A 17,956-nucleotide genomic window follows, 5' to 3' on the forward strand; every position below is an offset into this window, starting at 1 on the left:
GAAACAGACCCATCCAGTTGTAGTGCCACCACTCAGCGGCTGCCTTGCAGTCAGAAGCCATGAAGAATGTTGCCCAGTAAGAGGAAGGAGAAAGGAGGAGCCGAAAAAGAGACACTCCCGAGAAGAAAAGCAGCCGAATTTCCAAAACTCGACGCGTTCTTCCAGGGCTGGACTGGGAAGAAGAGACGTCAGGTGTTGGAACGTGTAGTGGAAGAAGAAGGTCTCTGTGAGTAGTGAAAGAGTATCACTCTTTTAACATGGTTACTGTCTTCCATGTAGAATACTGCACTTTATTTTAATTTTTGAAACTTCAAAATGTGCGCATACATCCTCTGGTATGGCGTGTGCTTACACATATCGTGTAAATAACCATGGAGGGCTGCCAGGGATGAAAAATGCCAGGGCCATTTTTTGGTCCCAGTCCAGCCCTGCTTCTTAACCTGCTCACGGTGTCCTGTCAGCTGTCTTCCCTCAAGGAGGTGGCCAGTCTTGCTCTGGAGCAGTTTCAAAAATAGGCCTCAGCACACTGCCTCTGTGCCATGCCTCTCTCATGCTCCTCTACTCTTTGGTGCACATGCCTCCAGTCTGTCAGGCCTCTAATGAAGACACTTGGATCACTGGGCTTGCTAAAAGCAGGGCAAACAAAACAAAACAAAGCATGACGTTGACCACAATAAGTCAGCCATTTCCACGTCGTGCCGTCCGTTCTAACGAAGAGCCTCTGGACGACAGGGTTCATGGAATCTTGTTGAGGATGAAACTTTAAAAAATCAGTCCTCTGTGTGGAAGAAGGGCGACTAAAATAGTCTCCAACTGACTGATCTGACTCCTCCACTTCCATTGCAACAGCATGGCTTGACTAAGAGAAAGAGAGAGAGCTGAGAGATTTCATTGGACGAGCCCAATGTCCTTCAAGAAAATCAACCAATGGGCCGTGTTTCGCGTCTCCGATACCGTTACGGTCGATGAAAAACTATACACTTTTGAAAAAAAAATTATGACAGTTATGGGCCGGCCCAAAGATGTGCATCGGCCAGGTGGCCAGTCCAGCCCTGGGTTCACCCTTGATGGGTCACCAGTCCATCCCAGGACCAACACACACAGACAGACAACCATTCACACTCACAGTCATTTAGAGTGTCCAGGTAACCACTACCCTCTTGATGTCTTTGGACTTTGGGAGGAAGCTGGAGAACCAGAGAGAACCCACACAGGAACAGGGAGAACATGGAGGAGGGGTGGAGGTCGATGAGTCCTGGAGACGTTCAATAATGTCCACAACTTTGGCACCAGGAAGACAGCAGGTGATGGCTCCTGGGAGTTCAACAGACCTGATGATTGAACCACCAATCACAAGGATTTCAGCCTCCATTGTAAACAGAGAGTTTAGATGAGAGAGAACCTGCTGTCAGCCTCACCAGTCAGGGCAGTGGCAGAGGCAGCAGAGTTGAATGAAGCAGGATCACCTGGCAGGTTAAGATGGTGGGGCTGTTTCAGTTCTAGTGCTGAAGGCTTTCACCATGACAGTCAGACTCTCCTCTGTCCTTCATGGTCCCTCAAATGTGCAGTGTGGACCTCACACACTGAATTTAGCCTGAAAACTCTTCATGAAAAGCAGGAGACTCAGAGTCTCTGTGGCGCTCGGCTGTTAACCGAGAGGCTGGTGGTTCGAGCCCACCCAGGGACGATGAACAGGCTCTACTGGTGCTTAGGAGTTGCTGCGTTAATGATCTGAATGTGGACGGACAGACTGACCCTCCACAGCAGACTCATGTGACAGATCTCTTGATGAGACGCTTCAGTGTTAAATTTAGTCGTCGTGTGTCATGCAGTGTTGAGGAGGCCTGCTGGCTGTGGGTAAAGTGGGGGCTCAGAGTTTGTGGAGTCGGCTCTGGAGTGAAGGGGGTCACTGTTTGGTTCTCAGATGCTCCAGCTCAGGTTAGCGAGGTGGTGGAGAAACCAGTGAGAGCTCTGCCAGCTGGAGCCTCTTGGGTCCTGGGAGGCTTCACTCCTGGAGGTGGAAATGATGAGGAGTTTTAAAATCTGCTCCTCTTTCACGCTGACTTGTTTTCTAGGGTTCCCTCTTTTATTCTCCTGGAGATCAAGAGGATCCTGCCATGTTTGTCCAGGAGACCCACAGCACAACAGTCAGTGAATGGGGATGCAGGCAGGCTTTTAATGGGGGTCATTTGAAGTCCCAAGTCCAGTTGGAGCAGAGGGTGGAGTTTGATTCTCCAGGAGTTTTTGTTGTTGTTTTTTTCACCAGTTTCTTTTGATTTGGAGGAAATCATTCCAGGTGTTTGAAAGACGGTGAGAGCAACTTTGGAAAATGTTCAACTTGTGTTTTTAAATGTCTTTGCACCAACAAATGGTGGACAGGACAGCTTTTGAGACATTTTAATGCCACCGTTCAACAGTGAATCTGCTGGTTTCCTGTTTTTAGGAGCTGATGGGAGCTGCACAGAGAAGCTCTTTGAGACAGGAACCATTCAGAGCTCCACCCTGCTTCTTCCAGCAGGATCCACAGATCCACCAACACACCAGCTGTTTGATGTGTGGAGGCTTTTGACCAGGATTCCTAGACAGCACAGCTGGACTCACGCAACAGCTAACTTGTTAGCACCGACTAGACAGGAGCGCTTCTATGGTTTTACTCAGTGGTTCAATGTTTTTAAGAGATGTCCCATTCAGCCTGTGGGTTTGAGTGATCACTCTTAAGTCTCCTGTTCTGTTTTATTAAAATATTCATTTAAAAGCTCCTGAGAGAGAGAGGGGGGGGGACAGAGAGGGGGGGGAGAGAGAGGGAGAGAGAGACAGAGAGAGAGGGAGAGAGAGAGAGACAGAGACAGAGAGAGAGGGAGGGAGAGGGAGAGAGAGATAGAGGGAGGGAGAGAGAGAGGGAGAGAGAGATAGAGGGAGGGAGAGAGATAGAGGGAGGGAGAGAGAGAGGGTGGGAGGGAGGGAGAGAGAGAGAGAGAGGGTGGGAGGGAGGGAGAGAGAGGGAGAGGGAGGGAGAGAGAGAGAGGATCAAACTGATCTCAAACTTGACTTCAAAATTCTGATTCTAATCATTTGTACTCCTTGATAGATTCATCACTACAGTGTCATAGAGGGTCCATTACTATTGCAGTATATTAAAGAATATAAGAACGAGGTTACCATCCATGGAAATATAGTATTTCATGTATTGCAGTATATTTTCAAAGATATAACACTTTAATTTTTTTTAATAAGAGAGGCTTTAATGTCTGTCTTTGATGTCTAAACTCTGACTCTGATGTCATTGGTGGTGACTGAACTCTACCCCCTGACAGACTGGGAAGGCTCCTATTGGTGATGTCATCATAAATACATGAAGGTCTTGTTTCAATGTTTTAACATTAAAGCTCATCTTAGTAAAACAATCAAGTTACCTGAACTAAGTTCTTGAAAAAAATGACTGTGACTGACTTAAATAAATCAAATCTACTTCAAAGTTCCTTCTATGGTCATAAGTCGGCCATTTTAAGTGTACTTGTAGTTCCAGAACATTCCAAGAGGAGATGATATGAATCATTTTGTTAGATGAACTCAGTTCCTCTGCTTTGATGTTGGTGGACCGAGGGGAGTTTGCCTGAACCTGCTTGGACCTGCTGGCTCCTGCTCAGTCCCTCACTCAGCCTCACTCAGCCTCAGCAGCACCGCTCCACTGAGGACTGATTCAGGTTCCTAGCAACCAAATAGGAGGAGAGCTGAACCTTCTTGCTGGGAGGCCACAGTGCTGACCACTGCACCATTGTGTCCCCTGAAAATGCCACCACCTTGTTGGGCTTTTCTGTAACAGCAAGGACACATGAACACAGCAGCTTCTTCACAGGGCTGGTGGCGCAATGGATAACGCGTCTGACTACGGATCAGAAGATTCTAGGTTCAACTCCTGGCCAGCTCGCTTTGAACTTTATACTGAGAAGATGAAGTGAGAACCAGTGATCAAAATCACTGAAGTCCTCCCAGGTTTCCTTCTTGTCTGCTGGAAACATGAACACATGAATGATCCTGCTGCCTCTCATGTTAAGCTGCACTTGACAGTGACAGCAGGAGAACAAAAATCCCAGTGTGTCATCAACATTTGCTGTCAATCAATGATAGAAGCTGTTGAGTTTCTGGATCAGAACAAGGAGAAACCCACCCCTCACAGCCAGAAAAGCAATCTGTTATACGCTGTCAGATGCAGTGAGGCCTGCACGGATCTCTACATAGGGGAAACCAAACAGCCCCTCAACAACCGCATGGCCCAACATAGAAGAGCCAACTCTGGAGGACAGGACTCAGCGGTTTTCCTCCACCTCAAGGAGGAAAGCCACTCCTTCCAGGACGACCATGTCCAAATACTCGACAGAGAGGACAGATGGTTTGAAAGAGGAGTTAAAGAAGCCATCCACGTCAGGATAGAGAAACCATCTTTGAACAGAGGAGGTGGACTGCGACATTTCCTTTCACCTATTTACAACCAAGTCCTTTCAAAACTTCCCCAAAGAGCTCAGCTGAAAGACCCATGTGGAACGGCTGATGCCAGCACAGCCCATTAGCATCTGAGTGGTCGGTGAAACTCCCTACCGACCACCCCTGAAACTCCCTGACACCTCACAACGACTGTCGTTTGGGGAGGCCAGGTGAGTCTCGGGAGGGTCGTTTCCACCACAATAGCACTGACCACTCCCAAATAGATTTATAAGCTGGAGTTTCCACACTCTCCACTAGAACTGAAGAAGCCTCTCGGATGAGAGGTGAAACGTCTTCAAGATAAACTTACGTCCAGTTGACCAGATTTTACTTCGCTTCGATCTACGATGACCTGGATGAATGAGAACCTACACATACATTACTGTCAGCATCACTTTGAGTTTATTAGCAACTATCACTACATTACTGTTAACATCACTTTGAGTTTATTAGCAATTCTTACGACATCACTGTTGCATTAAATTGAGTTCATTCGCAACTCTTACTACATGACTGTCAGCATCACTTTGAGGTTGTTCGAAACTCTTACTACATTACTGTAAGCATCACTGAGTTGATTAGCAACTATCACTACATTACTGTTAGCATCATGTTGAGTTCATTAGCAATTCTTACGACATCACTGTCCCATCAGTTTGAGATCATTACCAATTCTTCTGACATCACTGTCGCATTATTTTGAGATCTTTAGCAATTCTTCTGACATCACTGTCGCATTATTTTGAGGTTCAAAGCAACTCTTACTACTTTACTGTTGCATTATTTTAAGGTTCGTAGCAACCCTTACTACATTACTGTCAGCATCACTGTGTTTCTTAGCAACTATCACTACATTACTATTAGCATCATTTTGATGTTCGTAGCAACTCTTACTACATGACTGTCAGCATCACTTTGAGGTTGTTCGAAACTCTTACTACATTACTGTAAGCATCACTGAGTTAATTAGCAACTATCACTACATTACTGTTAGCATCATTGTGCGTTCATTAGTAATTCTTCCGACATCACTGTCGCAATATTTTGAGGTTCGTAGCAACTTTTACTACATTACTGTTGCATTATTAAAAGGTTCGTAGCAACTCTTACTACATTACTGTCAGCATCACTTTGAGTTTATTAGCAACTATCTCTACATTACTGTTCGCATCATTTTGAGTTCATCAGCAATTCTTACGACATCACTGTAGCATTAAATTGAGGTTCCTAGCAACTCTTACTTAATGACTGTCAGCATCACTTTGAGGTTGTTCGAAACACTTACTACATTACTGTCAGCATCACTGAGTTTCTTAGCAACTATCACTACATTACTGTTAGCATCATCTTGAGTTCATTAGCAATTCTTCCGACATCACTGTCGCAATATTTTTAGGTTCGTAGCAACTTTTATTACATTACTGTCGCATCATTTTGAGTTCATTAGCAATTCTTACTAAATCACTGTCGCATCATTTTGAGATCTTTTGCAATTCTTCTGACATCACTGTCGCATTATTTTGAGGTTCGTAGCAACTCTTACTACATGACTGTCAGCATCACTTTGAGGTTGTTCGAAACAGTTACTACATTACTGTAAGCATCACTGAGTTAATGAGCAACTATCACTACATTACTGTGAGCATCATTTTGAGTTCATTAGCAATTCTTCCGACATCACTGTCGCAATATTTTGAGGTTCGTAGCAACTTTTACTACATTAATGTCAGCATCACTTTGAGGTAATTCGAAACTTTCACTCCATTACTGTTAGCATCATTTTGAGTTCATTAGCAATTCTTACTACATCACTGTCGCATCATTTTGAGATCATTAGCAATTCTTCTGACATCACTGTCACATTATTTTGAGGTTCGTAGCAACTCTTACTACATGACTGTCAGCATCACTTTGAGGTTATTCGAAACACTTACTACATTACTGTAAGCATCACTGAGTTGATTAGCAACTATCACTACATTACCGTTAGCATCATTTTGAGTTCATTAGCAATTCTTCCGACATCACTGTCACAATATTTTGAGGTTCGTTGCAACTTTTACTACATTATTGTCGCATTATATTGAGGTTCGTAGCAACTCTTACTACATGACTGTCAGCATCACTTTGAGGTCATTCGAAACGTTCACTCCATTACTGTTAGCATCATTTTGAGATCATTACCAATTCTTCTGACATCACTGTCGCAATATTTTGAGGTTCGTAGGGACTTTTACTACATTACTGTCGCATTATTTTGAGGTTCGTACCAACTCTTAGTACATGACTGTCAGCATCACTTTGAGGTTATTCGAAACACTTACTACATTACTGTAAGCATCACTGACTTGATTAGCAACTATCACTACATTACTGTTAGCATCATTTTGAGTTCATTAGCAATTCTTACTACATCACTGTCGCATCATTTTGAGATCATTAGCAATTCTTCTGACATCACTGTCACATTATTTTGAGGTTCGTAGCAACTCTTACTACATGACTGTCAGCATCACTTTGAGGTTGTTCGAAACACTTACTACATTACTGAAAGCATCACTGAGTTAATTAGCAACTATCACTACATTACTGTTAGCATCATTTTGAGTTCATTAGCAATTCCTACGACATCACTGTCCCATCAGTTTGAGATCATTACCAATTCTTCTGACATCACTGTCGCATTATTTTGAGGTTCGAAGCAACTTTTACTACTTTACTGTCGCATTATTTTGAGGTTCGAAGCAACTTTTACTACTTTACTGTTGCATTATTTTGAGGTTCATAGCAACTCCTACTACATGACTGTCAGCATCACTGAGTTTATTAGAAACTATCACTACATTACTGTTAGCATCATTTTGAGGTTAGAAGCAACTGTCACTACATGAGTGTCAGCATCACTTTGAGGTTGTTCGAAACTCTTACTACGAATCTAACAGTAATGGAGTGAAACTTTCGAATAACCTCAAAGTGATGCTGACAGTAATGTAGTAAGTGTTGCTACGAACCTCAAAATAATGCGACAGTAATGTAGTACAAGTTGCTTCGAACCTCAAAATATTGCGACAGTGATGTCGGAAGAATTGCTAATGAACTCAAGATGATGCTAACAGTAATGTAGTGATAGTTGCTAAGAAACTCAGTGATGATTCCAGTAATTTAGTGATACTTGCTAATAAAATCAAAGTGATGCTGACAGTAATGTAGTAAGAGTTGCTACGAACCTCAAAATATTGCGACAGTGATGTCGGAAGAATTGCTAATGAACTCAAAATGATGCTAACAGTAATGGAGTGATAGTTGCTAATCAACTCAGTGATGCTTACAGTAATGTAGTAAGTGTTTCAAATAACCTCAAAGTGATGCTGACAGTCATGTAGTAAGAGTTGCTACGAACCTCAAAATAAAGCGACAGTAATGTAGTAAAAGTTGCTACGAACCTCAAAATATTGCGACAGTGACGTCGGAAGAATTGCTAATGAACTCAAAATGATGCTAACAGTAATGGAGTGAACGTTTCGAATAACCTCAAAGTGATGCTGACAGTCTTGTACTAAGAGTTGCTATGAACCTCAAAATAATGCGACAGTGATGTCGGAAGAATTGCTAATGATCTCAAAATGATGCGACAGTGATGTAGTAAGAATTGCTAATGAACTCAAAATGATGCTACAGTGATGTCGTGAGAATTGCTCAGAAACTCAAATAATGAAAACACTAATGTAGTGATAGTTGCTAAAAAACTCAAAGTGATGCTGACAGTAATGTAGTAAGAGTTGCTACGAACCTTAAAATAATGCAACAATAATGTAGTAAGAGTTGCTACGAACCTCAAAATAATGCGACAGTGATGTCAGAAGAATTGGTAATGATCTCAAAATGATGCTAACAGTAATGGAGTGAACGTTTCGAATGACCTCAAAGTGATGCTGACAGTCATGTAGTAAGAGTTGCTACGAACCTCAATATAATGCGACAATAATGTAGTAAAAGTTGCAACGAACCTCAAAATATTGTGACAGTGATGTCGGAAGAATTGCTAATGAACTCAAAATGATGCTAACGGTAATGTAGTGATAGTTGCTAATCAACTCAGTGATGCTTACAGTAATGTAGTAAGTGTTTCGAATAACCTCAAAGTGATGCTGACAGTCATGTAGTAAGAGTTGCTACGAACCTCAAAATAATGCAACAGTGATGTCAGAAGAATTGCTGAAGATCTCAAAATGATGCGACAGTGATGTCAGAAGAATTGTTCATGATCTCAAAATGATGCTAACAGTAATGGAGTGAACGTTTCGAATAACCTCAAAGTGATGCTGACAGTCATGTAGTAAGAGTTGCTCCGAACCTCAAAAAAATGCGACAGTAATGTAGTAAAAGTTGCTACGAACCTCAAAATATTGCGACAGTGATGTCGGAAGAATTGTTAATGAACTCAAAATGATGCAAACAGTAATGTAGTGATAGTTGCTAATCAACTCAGTGATGCTTACAGTAATGTAGTAAGTGTTTCGAATAACCTCAAAGTGATGCTGACAGTCATGTAGTAACAGTTGCTACGAACCTCAAAATAATGCGAAAGTAATGTAGTAAAAGTTGCGACGAACCTCAAAATATTGCGACAGTGATGTCGGAAGAATTGCTACTGAACTCAAAATGATGCTAAAAGTAATGGAGTGAACGTTTCGAATAACCTCAAAGTGATGCTGACAGTCATGTAGTAAGTGTTTCGAAAAACCTCAAAGTGATTCCGACAGTCATGTAGTAAGAGTTGCCACTAACCTCAAAATAATGCGACAGTGATGTCAGAAGAATTGCTAAAGATCTCAAAATGATGCAACAGTGATTTAGTAAGAATTGCTAATGAACTCAAAATGATGATAACAGTAATGTAGTAAGTGTTTTGAACAACCTCAAAGTGATGCTGACAGTCATGTCGTAAGAGTTGCTCCGAACATCAAAATAATGCGACAGTAATGTCAGAAGAATTGCTAAAGATCTCAAAATGATGCGACAGTGATTTAGTAAGAATTGCTAATGAACTCAAAATGATGCTAACAGTAATGGAGTGAACGTTTCGAATAACCTAAAAGTGATGCTGACAGTCATGTAGTAAGTGTTGCTACTTACCTCAATTTAATGGTACAGTGATGTCTATGAATTGCTAATAAACTCAAAATGATGCTAACTGTAATGTAGTGATAGTTTCTAATAAACTCAAAGTGATGCTGACAGTAATGTAGTAAGAGTTGCTACGAACCTTTAAATAATGCAACGGTAATGTAGTAAAAGGCAAGGCAATTTATTTAAAAGTTGCTACGAACCTCAATTTAATGCGACAGTGATGTGGTGAGAGTTCCTACGATCCTCAAAATGATGCTACAGTGATGTTATGACAGTTGCTACTAACCTAAGAAATTATACTGACAGTGTTGTGGTGAGAGTTGATAGTAATTTCAAAATCATGCTAAAGTGATGTCATGAGAGTTGCTACGATCCTCAAAATGATGCAACAGTGATGTAATGAGAGTTGCTACGAACATCAAAATGATGCTACATTCATGTAGTGAGAGTTGCTACAAACCTCAAAATGATGCTACAGTGATGTCATGGGAGTTGCTACTAACCTAAGAAATGATGCTACAGTGATGAAATGAGAGTTGCTACAAATGTCAAAATGATGCTTCCAGTCATGTAGTGAGAGTTGCTACAAACCTCAAAATGATGCTACAGTGATGTCATGGGAGTTGCTACTAACCTAAGAAATGATGCTACAGTGATGAAATGAGAGTTGCTACGAATGTCAAAATGATGCTTCCAGTAATGTAGTGAGAGTTGCTACTTACCTCAAAATGATGCGACAGTGATGTAGTGAGAGTTGCTACTTACCTCAAAATGATGCTACAGTGATGTTATGACAGTTGCTACTAACCTAAGAAATTATACTGACAGTGTTGTGGTGAGAGTTGATAGTAATTTCAAAATAAAGCGAAAGTGGTGTAATGACAGTTGATACTTCCCTGAGAACTGATGCAAAAATGATGTAGTGAGGTTTGCTACGAACCGCAAAATGATGCTACAGTGATGTAATGAGAGTTGCTACGAATCTCAAAATGATGCTAGCGTGATGTAATGAGAGTTGCTACGAATCACAAAATGATGCTAGAGTGATGTTACGAGATTTGCTACAAACCTAAGAAATGATGCTACAGTAATGTCGTGAGAGTTGCGACTATCCTCAAAATGATGCGACAATGATGTATTGAGAGTTGCTACGATCCTCAAAATGATGCTCCAGTCATGTGGTGAGAGTTGCTACGATCCTCAAAATGATGCTACAGTGATGTGGTGAGAGTTGCTACGAACCTAAGAAATGATGCGACAGTGATGTAGTGAGAGTTGCGACTAACCTAAGAAATGATGCGACAGTGATGTAGTGAGAGTTGCTACTAACCTCAAAATGATGCGACAGTGATGTAGTGAGAGTTGATACTAATCTCAAAATCATGCTAAAGTGATTTCATGAGAGTTGCTACTAACCGAAGAAATTATGCTGACAGTGTTGTGGTGAGAGTTGATAGTAATTTCAAAATCATGCTAAAGTGATTTCATGAGAGTTGCTTCTAACCGAAGAAATTATGCTACAGTGATGTAGGCAGAGTTGGTACGATGCTCAAACTGATGCTTCCAGTAATGTAGTGAGAGTTGCTACAAACCTCAAAATGATGCTACAGTGATGTCATGGGAGTTGATAGTAATTTCAAAATAAAGCTATAGCGGTGTAATGAGAGTTGATTCTTCCCTAAGAAATGATGCTACAGTGATGTAGTGAGAGTTGCTACGAACCGCAAAATGATGCTACAGTGATGTAATGAGGGTTGCTACGAACCTATAAATGATGCTAGAGTGATGTAATGAGATTTGCTACAAACCTAAGAAATGATGCTACAGTGATGTGGTGAGAGTTGCTACGAACCTCAAAATAATGCTACAGTGATGTAATGAGAGTTGCTACTAATCTCAAAATGATGCTAGAGTGATGTAATGAGATTTGCTACAAACCTAAGAAATGATGCTACAGAGATGTTGTGAGAGTTGCTACGAACCTAAAAATAATGCTACAGTGATGTAATGAGAGTTGCTACTAATCTCAAAATGATGCTAGAGTGATGTAATGAGATTTGCTACAAACCTAAGAAATGATGCTACAGTGATGTGGTGAGAGTTGATAGTAATTTCAAAATCATGCTAAAGTGATGTCATGAGAGTTGCTACTTACCTAAGAAATGATGCTACAGTGATGTAGGCAGAGTTGCTACTAACCTCAAAATGATGCTACAGTGATGTCATGGGAGTTGCTACTGACCTAAGAAATGATGCTACAGTGATGAATTGAGAGTTGCTACAAATTTCAAAATGATGCGACTGATGTAGTGAGAGTTGCTACGATCCTCAAAATGATTCTACATTCATGTGGTGAGAGTTGATAGTAATTTCACAATCATGCTAACGTGATGTAATGAAAGTTGCTACATACCTAAGAAATGATGCTACAGTGATGTGGTGAGAGTTGCTACTTACCTAATAAATGATGCTACAGTGATGTGGTGAGAGTTGCTACGAACCTCAAAATGATGCGACAGTGATGTAGTGAGAGTTGATACTAATCTCAAAATCATGCTAAAGTGATGTAATGAGAGTTGCTACAAACCTAAGAAATTATGCTACAGTGATGTGGTGAGAGTTGCTACGAACCTCAAAATGATGCTACAGTCATTTCGTGAGAGTTGCGACAAACCTCAAAATGATGTTGAAAGTGATGTAGTGAGAGTTGCTAAAAACCTCAAAATGATGCAGGGTGACTTTGTGGAAAGTCTTGCACTCCCAACACATTCATTCTCACGAATGCAGTGACAGGTCAGAGCCAAGGGAGCCTCCATGTCCACAGATGTCCACATGGCAGCTGGACTTCCTTTTTCACTCCTTCCCGTTCCTCCTGGTACTTTTTAGCCACCGTTTGTTTGATGGTCTAAAAATGACACCCAGAGTAAATCAATACATTGAAATTAAAGATTAAATAAACTGGAGATATCAACTACTGCTTTAGATCATTTCCACACAAACCTTTCTGGTTGGCAAACATATGAGGCTCAAGGACCTGAACCAGTTCCCTGAACCCTTCCCTCTCAACAGTGCTGAGGGGCTGGCAGTCCTTCAGGATGAAATTCAGCAGAGCCTCATCCAGCATCTGCTTCCTGGAAGCTGGATGGTTAAAGATGAAGGAGAGAAGAAATGAATAGGAATTAATGATCAATGAAGCAACTGTGAGTCAGTTGGAGAGTGGCTGTATACCTGAGTTCATCCTGGTGGATCTGGGACTTCATTCTCATGCCTGGCCCCATCATGCCTCAGCACTGAAGAGGTGCTTTTGTTGAGATGAGACGCTTCTGTCCAACAAATGCCACATTCAACCTGCAGAAAAGAACATGAGTGCTCAGCTAAAAGTTCCTTTCTTCATGGTGACTGGTGTTTCTTAGTCTTAGACCACCAGGTTTCCAATGAGGTGTATCGGATACGTTGTTGTGTGCCGCTGAAATCCGTCCAATTCCGGCGTTGTTTCCTCATGAAATATGTTTGCCTTAAAGCTCATTAAAGTGTTGAACCACAATATCGTTCACCATAACTGAGTCAACTTCAAGATAACCTACTTCTACATTCCAGTCCCGGCTGCTCCTGTTCTGCTGCAGTCCAGAAAACAACAACCCGATACAATTGGCGCTCCTTCCCACAGCTCCGGCCCGGATCCGCATGGTTCCGCTGACTGACTGTGAGACGCGCTCCCTCCAGAGTGGCACAGCCCGATGGGGGTCCTTATCTGGCACGGGGGCGTAAAACAGGTGCGACTGGAAAGCCTGGTTTATTCTGCGTCGTTGCTCTGCAATTCACATCCAAGCCGCTAGGGGGTGTGGCTTTGTCTTTGTATTGTTTACGGGGCTCTTGTCGGATTCCTTGGTTTTCTTCCGGTCACAGACAACAATTGTTGGCCATTTGTCAGTCTTTGTAGTGCCGCGAAGAGGAGTTGTAGAGGTGGTCGTACTTGAGCACCTCCTCGATAATCCTTTCTTCAGCTTGGTCCATTTTTTCTTGGAGCCTTCACCACAGAAACTTTGAAAATGGCGGTGTTGCTGTGCTGCGACTGAACCGGAAATAACGTTCTGAGCGGACCAATCACAGTCCTCGACGTTGACGTCACCACGCGTCGACGCGATGCGTAAGTAGGATTTTTTGGAGGCGCGTTTCAGGCTACGGCGTACGGTCTGCGTCGACGGCGTAGGTACGAATACTACTCGACACAGAAGCATAAATCAGGCTTAGATCAGGCTTTATAGTCCAACAGGAAGTTAGCATCTCAGGGATGAGACACCCTGATAGTCCAAAAGGAAGTTAGCATGTCAGGGATGAGACACCCTCATAGTCCAAAAGGAAGTTAGCATGTCAGGGATGAGACACCCTCATAGTCCAACAGGAAGTTAGCATGTCAGGGATGAGACACACTTATTGTCCAACAGGAAGTTAGCATGTCAGGGATGAGACACGCTTATCGTCCAACAGGAAGTTAGCATGTGAGGGATGAGACACGCTTATCGTCCAACAGGAAGTTAGCATGTCAGGGATGAGACACGCTTATCGTCCAACAGGAAGTTAGCATGTCAGGGATGAGACACGCTTATCGTCCAACAGGAAGTTAGCATGTGAGGGATGAGACACGCTTATCGTCCAACAGGAAGTTAGCATGTGAGGGATGAGACACGCTTATCGTCCAACAGGAAGTTAGCATGTGAGGGATGAGACACGCTTATCGTCCAACAGGAAGTTAGCATGTCAGGGATGAGACACGCTTATCGTCCAACAGGAAGTTAGCATGTCAGGGATGAGACACGCTTATCGTCCAACAGGAAGTTAGCATGTCAGGGATGAGACACGCTTATCGTCCAACAGGAAGTTAGCATGTCAGGGATGAGACACCCTGATAGTCCAACAGGAAGTTAGCATGTCAGGGATGAGACACCCTGATAGTCCAACAGGAAGTTAGCATCTCCATGGTTCCCTTGACCAGAAGCCAGTGGGATCGTTCCATTCTGACATCTTGATTGACATTTGTCCTTCTCTTAGCTAAATAGCTGGCAATCATTTGAAAAAAACCTTGATTTACTTTTTGTATTTTGATCTTCAGCTCATTTGCATACTTTTGTTAAAATTCTCCCCTTTTTGTCTTTTTTTTCTGCTGTTTTTAGCACAAAGTCCGCATCATACATCTGCATCGGTTGAAGTCCTCAGTCTCCATGCAGGTGGTGTTGTTCCAGATAAAAGGTCTCAATAACAGCATCACTCCAGGTGAAACCATTCCAAAGAAGGCTCAGTGGAGCTGGCATATCAGCCCCCAATGGAAGCCTGCTGCTGCTGCCAAGCTCTCCATGTCATCATGGAAAAGTTGATTGTTCAACTCAATGTTTTTCCCATTGGGAGGAGATTTGTTGTTCCACCATGAAGTCTTTTCTTGTGATGAGTTTGTGTGTTGTAGTAGCATGAAGATATCTTGTTATCATGATCAACTCATCTGGCCTGGTTGAAGAACGCTGCTGTGTTTGGATTCAGACGAGTCAAATCTGAACCAGGGACTTGTAGTTTTATCCTCGGTCTCTGGACTCATAAAATGGAGACCGGCCCAGTTTGACACTTTTGAACTCCTCCATGATGTTCAAATCTCATGACTGAGATTCGTGATTGGAAACATCGGCGGTTCAGGAAAGAAAACATGTACCATTGAACATCGCTCTCATCCTTCTACTCAGAACGCTGCGGTGGACTCCACCGTGTCCAGGCTTTGGGCAGTCTGGTGAGTCTTCATCCTCCACCACCACCAGCCGCTCCACCCCACCCACCCTGTGCAGGTCTACATTACCAGGGTCGGATCTGGCAGGGTGGAGGATCTTTGATTCATCTTAGCTTTCCTGCTCCGGCTGTTTGACTGTCGCATTAGTTTGAGGTTCGTAGCAACTGTTACTACATGACTGTCACCATCACTTTGAGGTTGTTCGACACTCTAACTACATTACTGGAAGCATCACTGAGTTGATTAGCAACTATCACTACATTACTGTTAGCATCATTTTGAGTTGTTGAGCAATTCTCACGACATCACTGTCGCAATATTTTGAGGTTCGTAGCAACTTTTACTACATTACTGTCGCATTATATTGAGGTTCATAGCAACTCTTACTACATGACTGTCAGCATCACTTTGAGGTTATTCGAAACACTTACTACATTACTGTAAGCATCACTGACTTGATTAGCAACTATCACTACATTACTTTTAGCATCATTTTGAGTTCATTAGCAATTCTTCCGACATCACTGTCGCAATATTTTGAGGTTCGTAGCAACTTTTACTACATTACTGTCGCATTATTTTGTGGTTCGTAGCAACACTTACTACATGACTGTCAGCATCACTTTGAGGTTATTCGAAACTTTCACTCCATTACTGTTAGCATCATTTTGAGTTCATTAGCAATTCTTACTACATCACTTTCACATCATTTTGAGATCATTAGCAGTTCTTCCGACATCACTGTCGCAATATTTTGAGTTTCGTAGCAACTCTTACTACATTATTGTTGCATTATTTTGAGGTTATTCGAAACACTCACTACATTAGTGTAAGCATCACTGAGTTGATAAGCAACTATCACTACATTACATTTAGCATCATTTTGAGTTCATTAGCAATTCTTCCGACATCACTGTCGCAATATTTTGAGGTTCGTAGCAACTTTTACTACAATACTGTCGCATTATTTTGAGGTTCGTATCAACTCTTAGTACATGACTGTCAGCATCACTTTGAGGGTATTCAAAACACTGACTACATTACTGTAAGCATAACTGAGTTGACTAGCAACTATCACTACATTACTGTTAGCATCATTTTGAGTTCATTAGCAATTCTTACTACATCACTATCGCATCATTTTGAGATCATTAGCAATTCTTCCGACATCACTGTCGCAATATTTTGAGGTTCGTTGCATCTCTTACTACATTATTGTTGCATTATTTTAAGGTTCGTAGCAACTCTTACTACATTACCTTCAGCATCACTTTGAGTTTATTAGCAACTATCACTACATTGCTGTTCGCATAATTTTGAGTTGTTGAGCAATTCTTACTAAATCACTGTCGCATCTTTTTGAGATCTTTAGCAATTCTCCTGACATCACTGTCGCATTATTTTAAGGTTCGTAGCAACTCTGACTATATGACTATCAGCATCACTTTGAGGTTGTTCGAAACACTTACTACATTACTGTAAGCATCACTGAGTTAATTAGCAACTATCACTACATTACTGTTAGCATCATTTTGAGTTCATTAGCAATTCTTCCGAAATCACTGTCGCAATATTTTGAGGTTCGTATTAACTTTTACTACATTACTGTCGCATTATTTTGAGGTTTGTAGCAACTCTTACTACATGACTGTCAGCATCACTTTGAGGTTATTTGATGCTTTCACTCCATGACTGTGAGCATCATTTTGAGTTCATTAGCAATTCTTACTACATCACTGTCGCATCATTTTGAGATCATTTGCAATTCTTCTGACATCACTGTCACATTATTTTGAGGTTCGTAGCAACTCTTATGACATTATTGTTGCATTATTTTAAGGTTCGTAGCAACTCTTACTACATAGCATCACTTTGAGTTTATTAGCAACTATCACTACATTACTGTTAGCATCATTTTGAGTTCATTAGCATTTCTTCAGACATCACTGTCGCAATATTTTGAGGTTCGTAACAACTTTTACTACATTACTGTCGCATTATTTTGAGGTTCGTAGCAACTCTTACTACATGACTGTCAGCATCACTTTGAGGTTATTCGAAACTTTCACTCCATTACTGTTAGCATCATTTTGAGTTCATTAGCAATTCTTACTACATCACTGTCGCATCAGTTTGAGATCATTAACAATATTTTTGACATCACTGTCGCATTACTTTGAGGTTCGAAGCAACTCTTACTACATTACTGCTAGCATCACTTTGAGTTCATACGTAACTATCACTACATTACTTTTAGCATCATTTTGAGGTTAGAAGCAACTCTTACTACATGACTGTCAGCGTCACTTTGAGGTTGTTCGAAACACTTACTACATTACTGTAAGCATCACTAAGTTGTTTAGCAACTATCACTACATTTCTTTTAGCATCATTTTGAGTTTATTAGCAACTATCACTACATTACTGTTAGCGTCATTTTGAGTTTATTAGCAATTCATAGACATCACTGTCGCAATATTTTGAGGTTCGTAGCAACTTTTACTACATTACTGTCGCATTATTTTGAGGTTCGTAGCAACTCTTACTACATGACTGTCAGCATCACTTTGAGGT

The 17,956-nt window shown here is 41.6% G+C and overlaps 1 non-coding gene across 1 annotated transcript; it reads left to right on the forward strand.

Moving 5' to 3' along the window:
• The first annotated feature begins 3,855 nt into the window (after positions 1–3,855).
• trnar-acg (transfer RNA arginine (anticodon ACG)) lies at positions 3,856–3,928 on the forward strand. Its single transcript has one exon. It is a non-coding gene; the product is annotated as a tRNA-Arg (tRNA).
• Positions 3,929–17,956: the final 14,028 nt, after the last annotated feature.

The sequence above is a fragment of the Aulostomus chinensis genome, chromosome 1, assembly GCF_037954235.1.
Source record: "Aulostomus chinensis isolate RoL2024-O1b breed Wild chromosome 1, RoL_Achi_v1.0, whole genome shotgun sequence".
NCBI lineage: Eukaryota > Metazoa > Chordata > Actinopteri > Syngnathiformes > Aulostomidae > Aulostomus > Aulostomus chinensis.